The following is a 13,549-nucleotide window of genomic DNA, read 5'->3' on the forward strand; positions in this document are numbered from 1 at the left end:
AAATATACAGTAGAAATTAGTTTTAAAAGCTTTATTTTTTTAAATGTGACTTGATGGGTAAAAATGATAGTAGATACATTTAAAAAATAACACTGTAAATACGAACACAGTGAAACAAGTTACTAATTTTTAATTGAAAATGAGCTACCACTGACCCACTTTAAATAAATGTTTTAATATTCTAAGCCCTTGGCAGTACCGACTGCAATCAAATGTTTGTGATTCCTGTAAAAAGTGTTTTACGTCACTGTGGAGGAATTTTGTTCCTCTTTGTGCATAATTGTTTTAATTTGGCTACATTGGAGAGTTTTTCAGCATTAACTGCCCATTTAAGGTCACAGGATCTCAAATAAATTTAATTCAGGACTTTGAATCGTTGCTCCAAAAGTTTTATTTCGTGTGTTTGTGCTTTGAGCCATTCAGTGATGGACTTCATTGTGTGCTTCATTTTTCTGCTGCAAAACCCAACTGCACTAAAGGTTTAGGTCATGAACTGACTGGTGGACTGTGAATGAAGCTGTGTTTTAATTCTCCAAATATTAAACACTCACAACCACAAACCACAAAGTGTTTTTATTAATGTAAATAATTTTTTATTTTCTTTCTACAGAGAGACCAAAACCCACTGTAACCAAAAATCCTGATAATCACATGTTTATAGGAGATTCTGTTACTCTCACATGTAACATAGAGAATGGAGGAGGTGTCCAGAACTGGAGGTACAGCTGGAATAAAGAAGGTTCAGACCAAACTGTCAGTAATGATCAGCAGTACAGAATCAGTGATGTTACAGAGAATCATGCAGGTAAATACACCTGTACAGGAACAGAGACAGGAGGCTCACGTTCCTCACACCCCAGTGATGCTGTTCTACTGACTGTATCAGGCGAGTCTGATCATCTCTTCTTATTAATTAACATCTGTATCACATCAGCATGTATTCAGTACTGGTGTAGAGGAGACAGAGATTAGAGACCTACATTATCTCACTGCAGTTTATTTCTAATCCAGACTGTGATCACACTGATGTTTTACCTCTTATATTGTTTATAAATGTTTATAATTGTAATGTTTGGTGAAGTCTTAGTTTATCTGATACAGTGGATCACATGATCAGTAACAGTGTGTGTTTCTGTACAAGTGATTACTGTGATAAACAGATCAACATGTGAACTGAACTGTGTTTCATCTCTAACAGAAAAACCAAAACCTGAACTCACATCTAACCATAAAGTAGCTGCACTAGCAGGAAACTCAGTGCTTTTAATAAACTCATAAATGGTGCTGTGTTACATTAATTAATAATAAAGAGATGAATCCTGTCCCCTTCACCCACAAGAGCAGCTACCATTATGTTACGTTAGACCCTCAGCTGTCTAAACTAGTGATCTATAAAATTTGTACTGCTTGTGAGCCTCATAATTAAATAATTTTCTGGTGCTTTATGAAACATTGTTACTTATAAACATTTGCAAATATTTCCAAATAACCAAAATAAATGAATTGAGAAGCTTTTTAAATAAAATAAAAACACAAAACAAACTATTATTAACCATTATGTAACAATGCATTTATTCTTGCTGGATATGGCACCAGTGGAAACACTAGTGCAGGGTAAGAATAAACCTGGCAAAAGGCATCAATACATTGCAGTACACCATACACTCACCTATTTACTCATTCACACTTAAGGACTACATAACCACCCATCTACCTTCTGTCTGTTTTGGGAGGTGGAAGAAAAATTAGGTACCTGGAAAAAACCAACATGAACATAAAAACTTTAAAATAAATAGTATCATGTAAATGTGTGTGTGTGTGTGTGTGTGTGTGTGTGTGTGTGTGTGTGTGTTTAAGGTGAATCCTCTTCAGTTTCTCTGATCATCAGTCCCAGCAGAACTCAACACTTTACTGATGAATCTCTCTCACTGAGCTGTGTGGATCAGAGTAAATCTACTGAATGGAGAGTGAGAAGATACACTGACCATCAAGGAGTGTTAGACTGTTCATCAGTATCAGGATTAGACAGAGAATCTACATGCAGCATCAGCTCCCTCAGCACATCCCACACTGGAGTGTACTGGTGTGAATCTGAATCTGGAGGCAGCAGTAATCCTGTCAACATCATAGTGCATGGTGAGTCTACAGAGCTCTTATTATTAATCTTCATCTACATGATTTGACATGTTGTAAAGCTGATAAATGATCAGTAATAACTTCAGTCTCAAAGAATATAGTATATTGATGAATACAACATTGCAGTGAAAGCTGTATTGATGTTTGATAATTTAATGAACACAGAAACACAGTCTGTATCCATCAATAGATATTTATCACTGATAGACGTTTCTGTAATAGAACGATTCCTGGATTTTTTTTATCTGTTTCTCTTCTGAAGATGGTGACGTGATTCTGGAGAGTCCTGTTAATCCTGTGACTGATGGAGATCCTCTGACTCTACACTGTTTATATCACAAAACTAAACCCTCAAACCTCCGAGCTGATTTCTATAAAGATGGATCAGTGGTGCAGAACCAGACCTCAGGAGAGATGATGATCCATCAAGTCTCAAAGTCAGATGAAGGTTTCTACCACTGTAAATACCCAGAGAGAGGAGAATCACCAAAAAGCTGGGTGTCCATCAGAGGTGAGGATTAATAATAATATATAACAGCAAAGGCTGGACTAAGTTGAAGCTGTAGTGCTTAAAACTTCTGGACACACTGAATGTAAATGATATTGAAGTTGGATTCAAAATCTGCATAAATTGTGACTGAATCATTATTTTATTTAGTGTCTGAAGCTTCGTTATCAGTGCTGAAGATGATCAGTAGTGCTGTGGCAGCTTTTCCGTATCTGCTGTCCACCATCATCCTGGTGGTGAAATGTTACAGAACTTGAGGTAAAAAGTCACTGTTTACTCCCTCTCTGATTCATTCACATGTATTCATGTTTTTATCAGCCATGAAACCATTTAAAAAAGACTCATTAAAAATGTTCCCTAATATTTATTTTACAGCTGAAGCTGATGATCTGAAACTGGACGCAGTGGTTGAGGCTGAAACTTCCATCTGAGTGTTAAATGTTCTGTTTTTACATTAGAATTATAATCCAGCTTTTAAATAATTAAATAACAGCTTATCATTAAATAAAGAATTTATTAAGAAATAAAAACGATTTTCATAACATTTATTTTAATCAATGTATTTATGTCCTGCTTAGTTAGTTCACTCTTCCTTTTTCCTATTGTTTATCTCTGGTTTTAGAGATTCTACTTACCTTCAGTGCTGTGTAACATTTGTAATGAACTGTTTTATTGCTGGTGTAAGTGGTTGCGGCATGACAACCTGGGAACCTGGGTTTGATCTTTTTTTGTCTTTTTGAGTTGTGTATGTTTTCTGTGTGTTTTATGGTTCTCTATGTATTCTAAATTTCTCCCATTAAATACATGCAGAAGGTGGATTGGATGCTGTATAATGCTAATTGGTGTGAGTGAGTGTGTAATGCCCTGCCTTGCACCCACTATTTTCAGGTAGGCTCTTGCCAGGACCATGATCACAAGTAAGCAGTCATCTAAAAAAAAGTTGAATGCTTAATTTGTACTATTTTAAGACATGCAGGACATCAGCATCAGTGTTCTTTTAAAACCTGTTTTTCTCAGACTTTTAATTATATATATTTATAATTTATTTATAATTTATCTAAAGCCCAGTTACTGTTTACACTGTGTTTACTCTAAATGGATGAGTTGTGCATGGTGACATTAAACTAATTTTTTTTTAGTCTAATAGAAAGTGGAAGAACATTTCAGCTCCACCTGCTCAGGTTCAATCCTGTTATTAATCATCCACTAACTACTTAATAGATTCAAAATCTATTTTTGAGGATTTGCAGGTACAGTTTATTTTTTACATCAACATTGTTCAGGAATTTACCTTATATGTGCTATGCTATTAGACGCCATAATAATGCATCACATCTTCTAACAATACTGTTTTGTATGATGATGTGACAGTGCTCCACACATTAGTGTTGCGTCATACTCTACCATCCTCCTATTGGTAGATTATAGCCGAGTGTCGTAGCAGAGCTTAAGTGGTCAGATTTTGATCAGAACTTTCTGTCACTACCAGAACATTTTCTGTCGGCTGTTTATGGTTTTAGCAGCACTAAATTTACCGTCGGTGAGCACTCACCGCTAACGTCTCTTACGACCAGCTATTCTGTCCCAAACAGCAAAATTCAGGCAGATTATCTCACCAGTTTTACACAGTGTGATTTCAGTGGTGATTACTTGTCTCACTGTGTGGGATTATTAAAAATATAAATAGTTCTTGTTTAAATTTATATAGCACAATGTCTGATATCATGTGTATTCAGTGTCAGATTATACCATCAAATATTCATTTCACTTTCATCTATCACTTTATCCTGGTCAGGGTAGCAGTGAAACAGGTTCTACCCAGAGACACTCGGCAGGGCAGGACCACCCTGTGTTATATAAGGTTTAATCAGTTCCAGGCCCAGTAGGGGGCAGTAGTACATGATAAATACTGAGTTAGTATAGCTTGTGTAAAAGGGTATAAGTAAGTTTACTGTTGGTTTAATCTGAATTTACTACACTTTAGAGAGGAAGCCAATCCATCACAGGGCTTCTGACACATGACCAGATGAATTGGTAGTTTACAGAGAAGAATGCAAAATAAATCGAAGTGTAATAGTGATAGTGGTATTAAAAACAGTTAAGATATAAAATATTAAAGCAATTCAGACTGCTTTATATTATTAAAATTAGAAGACAAATATTAAAGAAATATCAGGTAGCCTACTTGAGTCTTTTCATGATATGGAATGATAATTATGACATATGTTGAAATTTGTACGAAAATAAACTGTCATGCTACTAGAAAGCATGATAGTATTTCGCACATATGAGGTCTTTAAGACAAATAAACTGAGATTTACATTTTAGAATGAAGGAGGAGGAGCTTCTAGCGGAGGAGCTTCTAGCCCAGGGGTGTCAAACTCATTTTCACCGAGGGCCACATCAGCATTTTGGTGGCCCTCAAAGGGCCGATTGTAACGTATCCTGCTGTGATTGCAGTCACATTGCTGTTTTTCTTGGAGGCTGAATTCTGCACTTGGTGGTCAGCGAGAGCTGCCGGTTGCATTTGGGGGAGGAGGTTAAAAGAAAGTTGTCAAGTCGGACAGTCGCCACCTGCAACCCTTTCTTGATCAATGAGCAGGTTAAGCCCAGCGTTTGTTTTCCAAATCCACAGTGGTGAATATACAGTAGATGACCACAAAGTGTCAAACTAAGTTTCTGTAAAATCTGTAACTAAATATAGTTTTACTCATCATTCATTTATCTTGTAGATTGGTGAAAAAGAAAAGTTCTAACAAACATGTTATCAAACACATATTTATATTATTGAATAGATTTAAATATTTGTCTACAACAATGTAAATGAATAGACCTAAACTAAGTAACCTATTTTTCAAGACTGTCTATTGAAACATTTCACATGAAAATGTGTGAATACATGATTCCAAATATACGATTTGTTCAAGGTAGAATCAGTGAATATGATACACAATGTACGTAAAAGTGTTCTAGAAATAATTTGATGGAAATTATAAAGTGCACTCAATCAGACCTTAAGCATGATAGTATTTCGCACATATCGGGTCCTTAAGACAAATAAACTGAGATTTACATTTTAGAATGAAATGAAACAACCGTTATAGGATTCAGCGGAGCTTCTAGCCAATGAGGATTAAGCTCTGTCGTCATCAAGCTGTCTCTCAGGCAGCGCAGCCCGTGGAGAGCAACTGCCTCCACTCTCGCGAGATTATAACCAGTCTGTCACCGAGACGCGCCGGTGGCACCGACGCAAGTCGAACAGAATAAACTAACCGGCATGCACCGTACCGAGCCAGGCGGCGATCGGTCTGCGCAGCGCCGGGTTAAGTCGAACAAGCCTAACGATTAATGTGGACAAAATTTGACGTGACGTGTTATATTAAAACAACGAGCTAAGAATTTCAGTGGTGGAGAAACTTCTGCTCAGTAATAATTTAGAGAAACTCAGAGTTCCTGCGTCGTTCATTTAGTACATAAAGCCACGTTAAGCTTTATCTTTGTGAATGTGCCCCGAGTTTATTTTCCACCACTGATCTATAGGTTCAGAGGCTCCATCTACTGGACAACTAGATAATTACTGCTAGGATCACACCTTCAAGGCTTCTTGGGAAGGAACCTACGAGCTTGGCACACTTGTTTCTGGACATTTCTGACCGTTCATCTTGGCATATCCTTACAATCTCCATCAGGTTGTATGGGGGTGTTGGTACACAGCCATTTTCAGCTCCTTCCACAGATGTTTGATTGGATTCAGGTCTGGGCTCTGACTGGGCTTCTCAAAGACATTGACAGACTTTCTCTGAAGCCACTCCTTTGTCTTGGCTATGTGCTTTGGGTCGTTGTCATGTTAGAAGGTAAACCTTCACCCTAGTCTCAGGACCTGAGCGCTCTGAAGCAGGTATCCTTCAAGGATCTCAGTGTACTTAGTTGCATTTATCTTTCCTTCTATCAGGACTAGTCGCTCCGGTCCCACTGCTGATAAACATCCCCACATCATGATGCTGCCACCGCCATGCTTCACTGTAGGGATGGCATTAGCCAGGTGATGAGCGGTGCCTGGTTTCCTCCAGACGTGACACTTGGTATTCAGGCCAAAAAGTTCAATTTTGGTTTCATCAGACAAGAGAATCTTGTTTCTCATGGTTTGAAAGCCTCTAGGTGGTTTTTGACAAACTCCAAGCGGGCTGTCATGGACCTTTTACTTCCGTTTGGCCAATCTAACATAAAGACGTGATTTGCGGAGTGCTGCCTGGATGGTTCATCTTTTGATGTCCACAAGGATACGCTGGAGCTCTGTCAGAGTGACCCTGGGGTTCCTGCTCACCTCCCTGGCCAAGGCCAGTCTTCTTGACCACTCAGTTTGGCCACCATTATGGTAGAGTGGCCAGACGGAAGCCACTCTCTAATAAAAGGTCCATGACAGCCCACTTGGAGTTTGTCAAAAGGCACCTAGAGGCTCTAAAACCATGAGCAACAAGATTCTCTTGTCTGATAAAACCAAAATTAAACTTTTTGGCCTGAATACCAAGCAACAAGTCTGGAGGAAACCAGGCACCACTCATCACCTGGCTAATGCCATTCCTACAGCCAGGTCTAGGAAGATTTTTGGTGGTTCTAAACTGCCTCCATTTAAGAATGATGGTGGCCACTGTTGGGAGCTGTAAAGCTGCAGCAATATTTCTGTACCCTTCTCCAGATCTATGTTCTGACAAATCCTGTTTCTAAGGTCTGCAGATAATTAGTTTGACCCCCATGGCTTGGAGTTTGCTCTGATATGCACTGTTCACTGTGGGACCTTATATAGGCAGGTGTTGGCAATCCCCAATCATGTCCAATCAATTGAATTGACAACAGGTGGACACCAATTAAATTGTATAAACATTTTTAAGCAGTTTCAGTCAAAACAAAATCCACATCAGCTCACCTTTGTGTGTCATATCAAAAGGTGTGATATTTAATATTTATATATTTAATTTATTTTAATTAAATATATATAATATATTTATATATATTTAATATTAATATATTCAATTTATTTATAAAGCACATTTAAAACAACAACTGTTGTACAAAGTGCTGTACAATCTACAGTAAAATAACCATTACAGGCAACAAAGAGCAAAAAACAATAAATAATATACAGTTAGACCACATTAATACAGACAAACACACACTCTCATACTGTGTTAAAAGCCAATGAATAAAAATAGGTTTTTAACAGAGACACAGAGAGCGTAGGGGCCGTCTTAAAGGAAGTTCATTCCAGAGTTTGGGGGCAATAGTACAAAAAGTACGATCGCCCCTACATTTCAATCTCGCTTTTGGTACGATCAGCAGAAACTGGTCAGCTGATCTAAGTGACCTAGACGGAATATATGGTCGCAGGAGATCAGAAATATATGATGGGGCAGAGCCATTCAGTGCTTTAAAAGTAAACAAGATAATTTTAAAATCAATTCTAAAACGAACAGGGAGCCAGTGGAGAGAGGCAAGGATTAGAGTGATGTGTTCACGCTTACGAGACTTGGTCAAAAGACGTGCAGCAGCATTCTGGACTGCCTGAAGCCGAGCGAGACCAGCCTGGCTAACACCGACATACAGAGCATTGCAATAATCGAGTCTGGATGAGATGAATGCATGTATAACCCTCTCAAAGTCCGTGTTAGATAAAAATGGCTTCACCTTAGCTAAGAGCCTCAAGTGAAAAAAGCTGGTCTTAACTACCGAGTTTATTTCTTTGTCAAATTTGAAGTCTTTATCAATTAAAACCCCCAAGTTCCTAACAGTTGATGTATAAAAAGCCCCATTAGGTCCAAAAATGTTCACTTCAGTTTTACTCTCGTTAACCTCCAAGAAATTTAATGCCTTCGGCAAGACAATCCAGTATCTTTTTTAAGGAGGAATTGTCCATTTGCCTAATTGGTAAGTAAATTTGGATGTCATCTGCATAACAATGAAATGAAACACCAAATTTTCTAAAAATAGAACCCAATGGTAAAATATATAAAGAAAAAAGTAATGGCCCTAAAATAGAGCCTTGATTAACTCCATAGGATAAGGGGTCTTGAGGAAGAAACTATATCGCCAAGGCTAACAGAGAAGCTTCTCCCGGTCAGATAAGACTTAACCCACTCCAGTGCTGTGCCTGTAGTACCTACACATTTCTCCAGACGTGACATGAGAATCCCATGGACGATTGTATCGAACGCAGCAGTAAGATCCAACAGCATCAGCAGTGCATAATTTCCTTTGTTGCCATCAGTAAATCATTATAAACTTTTAAAAGTGCAGTCTCTGTACTATGCAAGGCTTTAAATCCAGACTGGAATATTTCACAAATCTGGGTAGTATCTAAAAAAGATTTAAGTTGGTTCAACACAGCTTTCTCTAAAATCTTTGAAAGAAATGGTAATTTAGAAACTGGTCTAAAATTACCTAATATAGTGGTGTCAAGATTAGGTTTTTTAAGCACAGGATGCACTATTGCATGTTTAAACATTGAAGGTACAACTCCTGATGTCAGACTGCTATTAATTATCATTTCAATACATGGATTGAGAGTTTCAGCTACATCTTGGAAGATACTAAAAGAAAGAACATCTGTGGGACAGGAAGATGGTTTTATTCCACCCATAATTTATTTTAACTGGGATGACGACACAGGCTCAAACTGACTAAAAGCAACGGGGCAGGCAGTTGCACAAGTTTGAGTATAACTTGAAGACGATATTACAGGCCTAATATTAGCAATCTTATCCACAAAAAACTGTAAAAACTTTTCACACATCACTGTTGGTACATCAAAGTTAATAGTTTGATGTTGGCCAAGAGCAGCATTAATGGTATTAAAAAGAACACGTGGATTACTACAGTTTTTCATAATTACATTCGAGAAATATTTTGCCTTTTCATCTTTAAGAACTTTCTGATAGCATTTCCTTTTGTCATTCACAATTTCCAACGAGACTCGTAATCGATCTTTTTTCCACTTGCGCTCCGCTCTCCTGTACTCTTGCTTAGCTGCTCGAGTGATGTCATTAAACCAGGGTTCAGATATTTTTTTAGAACGCACGATAGAAAACGGAGCAACCTCATCCAAAACATTCTGACAAGTCGAATAAAATATTGAGGTTAACTCTTCAGTGTTCTTATCAACAGAGGATAATGTATCCATATCAGTAATACTCTCAAACTTTTCTGAGAACTGTACAGCAGTAGATGAGCATAAAATGCGACGACGCAGCGGGGGAGGACAATAATTTATAGCGTCACATGAGCTAGTAATATCAAATAAAATAGGCGTTTGATCAGAAAAAAACAACATCACAGATTTCCATATTAAAAACAGGAAACCCACATGATAGTACAAGATCCAACGTGTGCCCGTGCTCATGTGTAGGACCGGCAACATGCTGTATAAAGTTAAAAGAATCAATAAGATTTAAGAATTCGGTGACCATTGGCTTATCAAGACAACAAACATGAATATTAAAGTCACCAACCATTAAAACCCTGTCATATTTCGGCATAATACGAGACATAAAATCACTAATAAAATCCTCACTGTATTTCGGAGGACGGTAAATCACCACACACAATACTGGGTGTGAGCAGCCCAGTTCAAACATGTTTAATTCAAAGCTGGGGAAAAACAAAAAAGGCAATTGCTTACAAAATAGCCTATTTTTATACACAACTGCTAAGCCTCCGCCGCGACCCGAAGTTCTTGGCGAGTTCAAATATGCACAGTCCGGTGGCAACAGTTCAGAAAATAGATGCAAATCACCGATGCGCAACCAGGTTTCAGTCACAAACAGCAAATCCAATTCATTTGATTTGAAGAAATCATTCAGAATAAATGTTTTATTTGCTAGAGATCTAGCATTTACCAGGGCCATCCTGGTTAGAACTGACCCGACATGTTCCTTCGGTGCTTTCCCCAGATGCCGTAAACTTCGAAAGGTCACCCCTCTTTTGCGAAAGCAAAGGGGAGAATGAAAACGTGGAATCTGGTCTCCAAGATCCGGACCCACAACAGGTACCAGCCAGGTGTAGGACGGCCGAAATGAATGCCGCATAGAGATCAGATCAGAGTCAGCCAGAATGCGCCCAGAAAGCCGTAACCGAGATTTTAGATTAACCGACACGCCACCACGTTTACCCCGATGTCTGCGCCGTCTTCGTCTCCTCTATATTTCAAGTTGACTGAAACAAACTTTTTAAGACCACCATCATTTACAATCTTCAGCACTTGATCCTCTTCCACAAACATGATGTGGTGCTTTTAAAAACTCAAATCTGCTTTAGAATTGATCTATTTTTACTCTCTCAATTCAATTCAAAGTGCTTTATTAGCATGACAAATATTCTCTCTCTCTCTCTCTCTCTCTCTCTCTCTCTCTCTCTCTCTCTCTCTCTCTCTCTCTCTCTCTCTCTCTCTCTCGCTCTCTCTTTGAGAACAGATCTACAGGAAGTATTTAACAGTTTAATTCTCACTCAGTCAGTCAGTTAGTTGGACAGGATGAAGTTCACTCCTGTGATGCTCTGTGAGTAATAAATAGTTCTTGTATCTTTATTAACGTGAGGGTTGTTGAATGATGATTAAGAAATGAGGGTTAATAATGTTAATTAACAGTCTGAGAATCTTAATTTATGAGATTCTGTGTGATTAATGAATGTGTGTGGAGTTCAGCTTGTTTTTAAACTTTTCTCTGATGCTGAATTTAAATGGATGTTTTTTTACTCTTGTTTAGATCAGGAAAGCTGATTATTTAAATGATTTTTCATTGTTTACTGTATCAGTGATTTGGTTATTGTTTGTTTTGTAGGATGGTTTTCTATGACCTTCACAATTTCATTAACACACTTATGGGGCATATTTACCATTTTAGGAGCACACAAATACGTTTCTTTTTCTGATTATACAAACTTTGAAGCTGGAAAGTCTGCACACCCCTTTCACCAGAGTGGTTATTTGACTTGTATTTTTTATGCACTGTGAGATCTGGATTGTCGCAGGCTTCTCATATTGTGACAACAAGATTTTATTTATTTTAATTACTTTTAATTTCTTTTTACCCTGCAGGCTGTGGATGTGTTTGCGCTATTCACTATATTATGTTTCTGTTGTTTTATTTTATTATCTTTTGTATTTTCCTGTTACCCTTTTTGTTTTTAGCCACAATGTTGTTTAAGCTTCCTGCATCCTGCTAAACCTGGCGCCTCAGTGGCGAGGCCATCAGTGTTTCTGTGGTGTGATAATAAAGTGGTACATGAACACAGTGCCTTTATAAAGTACTTTTTTTGATTGTTGGGTTCAGATGCTCATAATAATTGTCATAAAATTCTTAGTAATGTCATGTAATATAAGATTTGTATTTATGCAACATTTATATCACAATGTTAAATAGTTTTAGCTAAACACATTTATCATTTTAGCAGCAATAACTGCAGCCAAATTATTTTAGTATCTAGAGATCAGTCTTTCATCTCTCTGTGGAGACATTTTGACTCATCTTCATCTGCAGAATTGCTTTTTTAAAAACACATTTGTGGGTGTACAGAAAGTAGAACCATTTTTTATTATGCACAATGTGTGTTAATTTTACATCAGTCTTTTTTTAATAGACATTTTTTTATAACAGGATGCTGTTGGCTTTATATTTTGGGTTGCAGCACAATTCTCAGTACTGACCAAGGTTTACATTTACATTTTCAGCATGTAGCAGACACTTTTATCCGAAGTGACTTACAGTGACTGAACATGATTTTAAGCAATTGAGGGTTGAGGCCTTGCTCAGGGGCCCAATGGTGGCAACTTGATGGTGGTGGGGCTTGAACCGGCAACCTTCTGATTACTAGTCCAGTTCCTTAACCACTGAGCTATAACTGCCCTGTGTTTAAATAACCCAGCAACACTGCTGCACCGGATACACTCATACAAGTACATCACACACGAACATGTCATGGCTACCAATCATTTCTGGTGAGTGAGGGTCCAACTGGAGTTCTTGATAAATGGGGTACATTTACAGTACATTCCTCAATTATTGTCAAATTCACTTTCTTATTCTTTCACAATCTACATTTGTGTTTGTGTGTGTGTGTGTGTGTGTGTGTGTGTGTGTGTGGGTTGAGGTGTCATTCTTCCTATATGCTTTTCATCACACAGTTACTAAAAGATTGATGTAATTATATTTTTAAATTTAGTGCTTTTGCAATACAGAACAATTTCTTACAACAATTTGAACAAAGTTGGGACAGCAGGTTAAATGCTAATTACAACAGTAAGAATTGAAAGAACAGCACAAATGCTTCTGTAATGTATATGGACACATCTGGACAAAATCCTTTAGGAAAAAAATACTGAACACACGTAAAGTGGTAGCTACAGTATATATCAACAGTAAGCTGTAGCTACAGTATATATCAACAGTAAGTGGTAGCTACAGTATATATCAACAGTAAGCTGTAGCTACAGTATATATCAACAGTAAGTGGTAGCTACAGTATATATCAACAGTAAGTTGTAGCTACAGTATATATCAACAGTAAGTGGTAGCTACAGTATATATCAACAGTAAGTTGTAGCTACAGTATATATCAACAGTAAGTTGTAGCTACAGTATATATCAACAGTAAGTTGTAGCTACAGTATATATCAACAGTAAGTTGTAGCTACAGTATATATCAACAGTAAGTGGTAGCTACAGTATATATCAACAGTAAGTGGTAGCTACAGTATATATCAACAAAATATAGAAGCTCTGTTTCTGGGTGGACTTGCTTAGGGCAGTTGTAGCCTAGTGGTTAAGGTACTGGACTAGTAATCAGAGGGTTGCCGGTTTAATCCCCACCACTGCCAGATTGCCACTGTTGGGCCCTTGAGCAAGGCCCTTAACCCTC

Source organism: Trichomycterus rosablanca, chromosome 4, assembly GCF_030014385.1.
Source record: "Trichomycterus rosablanca isolate fTriRos1 chromosome 4, fTriRos1.hap1, whole genome shotgun sequence".
Classification (NCBI taxonomy): domain Eukaryota; kingdom Metazoa; phylum Chordata; class Actinopteri; order Siluriformes; family Trichomycteridae; genus Trichomycterus; species Trichomycterus rosablanca.